This window comes from Arachis ipaensis, chromosome B4, assembly GCF_059453495.1.
Source record: "Arachis ipaensis isolate K30076 ecotype BB chromosome B4, ASM5945349v1, whole genome shotgun sequence".
Classification (NCBI taxonomy): Eukaryota; Viridiplantae; Streptophyta; class Magnoliopsida; order Fabales; family Fabaceae; genus Arachis; species Arachis ipaensis.
The window spans coordinates 109,120,019-109,124,815 of NC_142439.1; the positions used below are offsets into that span (position 1 = coordinate 109,120,019).

General features: G+C 35.3%; 1 non-coding gene across 1 annotated transcript; it reads left to right on the plus strand.

Annotated features, from left to right (window-relative positions):
• The first annotated feature begins 1,438 nt into the window (after positions 1–1,438).
• Positions 1,439–1,546, plus strand: LOC148568731 (small nucleolar RNA R71). The gene has a single exon (XR_015882047.1). It is a non-coding gene; the product is annotated as a small nucleolar RNA R71 (small nucleolar RNA).
• Positions 1,547–4,797: the final 3,251 nt, after the last annotated feature.

Consider the following 4,797-nt stretch of genomic DNA (forward strand, 5'->3'; position numbering starts at 1 on the left):
CATCAATCACAGCTCTTGCTGTGGCTAGGAAGGGTCTTCCAAGGATAATGGATTCATCCTCATCCTTCCCAGTGTCTAGGATTATGAAATCAGCAGGGATGTAAAGGCCTTCGACTTTTACTAGTACGTCCTCTACTTGTCCATAAGCCTGTTTTCTTGAGTTGTCTGCCATCTCTAATGAGACTCTAGCAGCTTGTACCTCAAAGATTCCCAGTTTCTCCATTACAGAGAGTGGCATGAGGTTTATCCCTGACCCAAGGTCACATAGAGCCTTCTCAAAGTTCATGGTGTCTATGGTACAAGGTATTAAGAACTTTCCAGGATCTTGTTTCTTCTGAGGCAGTGTCAGTTGATCCAGATCACTTAGTTCATTGGTGAGCAAGGGAGGTTCATCTTCCCAAGTCTCATTACCAAATAATTTGGCATTTAGCTTCATGATAGCACCAAGGTACTTGGCAACTTGCTCTTCAGTAACATCTTCATTCTCTTCAGAAGAATAATACTCATCAGAGCTCATCAATGGCATAAGGAAGTTCAATGGAATCTCTATGGTCTCTAGATGAGTCTCAGATTCCTTTGGTTCCTCAGAGGGAAACTTCTTATTGATCACTGGACGTCCCAGGAGGTCTTCCTCACTGGGATTCACGTCCTCCTCCTCTCTTGTGGGTTCGGCCATGATGGTCAATTCAATGGCTTTGCACTCTCCTTTTGGATTTTCTTCTGTATTGCTTGGGAGAGTACTAGGAGGGATTTCAGTGATCCTTTTACTCAGCTGGCCCACTTGTGCTTCCAAATTTCTAATGGAGGACCTTGTTTCATTCATGAAACTTAGAGTGGCCTTAGATAGATCAGAGACTATATTTGCCAAGCTAGATGGATTCTGCTCAGAACTCTCTGTCTTTTGCTGAGTGGATGATGGAAAAGGCTTGCTATTGCTAAACCTATTTCTTCCACCATTATTAAAGCCTTGTTGAGGCTTTTGTTGATCCTTCCATGAGAGATTTGGGTGATTTCTCCATGAGGGATTATAGGTGTTTCCATATGGTTCACCCATGTAATTCACCTCTGCTATTGCAGGGTTCTCAGGATCATAAGCTTCTTCTTCAGAAGATGCCTCTTGAGTACTGTTGGATGCAGCTTACATTCCATTCAAACTCTGAGAAATCATATTGACTTGCTGAGTCAATATTTTATTCTGAGCCAATATGACATTCAGAGTATCAATTTCAAGAACTCCCTTCTTTTGAGGCGTCCCATTACTCACAGGATTCCTCTCAGAAGTGTACATGAACTGGTTATTAGCAACCATGTCAATGAGTTCTTGAGCTTCTGCAGGCATTTTCTTTAGGTGAATGGATCCACCTGCAGAAGTATCCAATGACATCTTAACTAATTCAGACAGACCATCATAGAATATATCCAAGATGGTCCATTCTGAAAGCATGTCAGAAGGACACTTTTTGGTCAGTTGCTTATATCTCTCCCAAGCTTCATAGAGGGATTCACCTTCTTTCTGTCTGAAGGTTTGAACATCCACTCTAAGCTTACTCAGCTTTTGAGGAGGAAAGAACTTGGCTAAGAAAGCCGTGACCAACTTATCCCAAGAGTTCAGGTTATCCTTAGGTTGAGAGTCCAACCATACTCTAGCTCTGTCTCTTACAGCAAATGGGAAAAGCATAAGCCTGTAGACCTCGGGATCAACCCCATTGGTCTTAACAGTATCACAGATCTGCAAGAATTCAGTTAAGAACTGAAAAGGATCTTCAGATGGAAGTCCATGAAACTTGCAGTTCTACTGCATCAGAGAAACTAATTGAGGTTTCAGCTCAAAATTGTTTGCTCCAATGGCAGGAATGGAGATGCTTCTTCCATGTAAATTGGAATTAGGTGCAGTGAAGTCACCAAGCATCCTCCTTGCATTATTATTATTTTCGGCTGCCATCTCCTCTTCCTGTTTGAAAATTCCTGTAAGGTTGTCTCTGGATTGTTGTATTTTAGCTTCTCTTAGTTTCCTTTTTAGAGTCCTTTCAGGTTCAGGATCTGCTTCAACAAGAATGTTCTTGTCCTTGCTCCTGCTCATATGAAAAAGAAGAAAACAGAAAATAATGGGGATCCTCTTTGCCTCAGTAGAGAGAGGTTCCTTTGTGTGAGTAGAAGAAGAAAAGAATGTAATGTAAAGAAGAGAAGAGGAAAAACTCGAACACAAAGAGGGAGGTGGTGTTCGAATTTTTGGATGGGAGAGAAGTGTTAGTAGATGAATAAATAAATAGAAGGAGATGAGAGAGAGAATTTTGAAAATTAATTAAAATAAAAATTAAAATTGAAAGTTAGATATCGAAAATTAAAGTTGAAATTAAATTAAAATTAAAACAATTAGTTAATTAAAAAGGAATTTTGAAAAAGGAGAGAGGGAATTTTCAAAATAAGAGAGAGAGGATTAGTTAGGTAGTTTTGAAAAAGATATGATTGAAACAAAAAGATAAGATTGATTGAAAAAGTTTTGAAATTTGTTTTAAAAAAAATATGATTGAAATTTAAAAAGATGTGATTGAAACAAAAAGATAGGATGTGAAAATCAATTTTAAAAAGATAAGAAGTTAGAAAAGATTTTAAAATTGAATTTGAAAAAGATATGATTGAAATTTTAATTTGAAAAAGATTTGAAAAGAAAATTAAAAAGATTTGATTTTGAAAACTAAAGATGATTACTTGACAAACAAGAAACTAAAAGATATGATTCTAGAGTTTAAAGATTGAATCTTTCTTAATAAGCAAGTAACAACTTGAAATTTTTCAATCAATCATATTAAATGTTAGTAAAGATTTTGAAAATTAAGAAATAAAATAAGAAAAAGATTTTGAAAATCAAATTTAAAAAGTTTTCGAAAATATGGAGGTAAAATGAAAAAGATTTGATTTTTGAAAATATAAGATTTTTAAATTGAAAATTTGATTTGATTCATAAGAAACAATTAAATTTAAAAACTTTTTGACTAAATCAAATCATATTTTCGAAAATTTTGAGTAAAATAAGGAAAAGATATTTTTTATTTTTGAAATTTTTTATGAAGAAAGAGAAAAACACAAAATTGACTCAATGCATGAAAATTTTGGATTAAAACATGTGATGCATGCAAGAACACTATGAATGTCAAGATGAACACCAAGAACACTTTGAATGTCAAGATGAACATCAAGAACTTTTTTTGAAAATTTTTAAGAAAAGAAAAATATGCAAGACACCAAACTTAGAAATTTTCAATAATTAGACACTAACAAGTTAAAAATGCATATGAAAAATAAGAAAAGACACAAAACAAGAAAATATGAAGATCAAACAAGAAGACTTACCAAGAACAACTTGAAGATCATGAAGAACACTATGAATGCATGAATTTTCGAAAAATGCATAAATTTTTAGAAAAAATACAATTGACACCAAACTTAAAAATTGACTCTAGACTCAAACAAGAAACAAAAAATATTTTTAATTTTACGATTTTATTAATTTTTTTGAATTTTTGTATATTTTTATTTTTTTGAAAACCTATAGGGAAAAGGAAGCAATGAATTCAAAGTCCTCAATCAAGATTCCAGGAATCATACCAATTTGAAACTTTAGAATTCATTCTTAAAAATTTTAAATTAATTTTCGAAAACAAAGGGAATTTTTTTTTTGTATTTTTCGAGAATTAAGAAATAAAAACAAAAAGGTTAAAATTAAAATAAAGTTACCTAATTTGAGCAACAAGATGAACCGTCAGTTGTCCAAACTCGAACAATCCCCGGCAACGGCGCTAAAAACTCAATACGCACGTTCATGATCTTATATCTGTTTCACAACTTTGTACAACTAACCAGCAAGTGCACTGGGTCGTCCAAGTAATAAACCTTACGTGAGTAAGGGTCGATCCCACGGAGATTGTCGGCTTGAAGCAAGCTATGGTCACCTTGTAAATCTCAGTCAGGCGGATTAAATTGTATTAAGAAATTATAGTGGATGAAAATTAAATAAAATATAAAATAGGATAGTGGTACTTATGTAATTCATTGGTGAGAATTTCAGATAAGCGTATAGAGATGCTTTTGTTCCTCTGATCTCTACTTTCCTGCTATCTTCATCCAATCAATCCTACTCCTTTCCATGGCAAGATTTATGTAGGGCATCACCGTTGTCAATGGCTACATTCCATCCTCCTGTGAAACTGGTCCAATGCGCTGTCACTGCATAGCTAATCATCTGTCGGTTCTCGATCATACTGGAATAGGATTTACTATCTTTTTGCGTCTGTCACTACGCCCAGCACTCATGAGTTTGAAGCTCGTCACAGCCATCCCTTCCCAGATCCTACTCGGAATACCACAGACAAGGTTTAGACTTTCCGGATCTCAGAAATGGCCATCCATGGGTTCTAACTTATACCACGAAGACACTAATAACTCGGACTCGGTCCCCTGTATTAGATATCCAAGAGATATCTATAAAATCTAAGGTAGAACGGAAGTGGTTGTCAGGCACGCGTTCATAGGTTGAGAATGATGATGACTGTCACGATCCTCACATCCATCATATTGAAGTGCGAATGAAAATCTTAGAAGCAGAATAAGTTGAATTGAATAGAAAAACAGTAGTACTTTGCATTAATCTTTGAGGAACAGCAGAGCTCCACACCTTAATCTATGGTGTGTAGAAACTCTACCGTTGAAAATACATAAGTGAAAATAAGGTAGACATGGCCGAGTGGCCAGCCTCCATGATCTAAGAACTAAACGTCCAAAAGATGATCCGAAGATGTA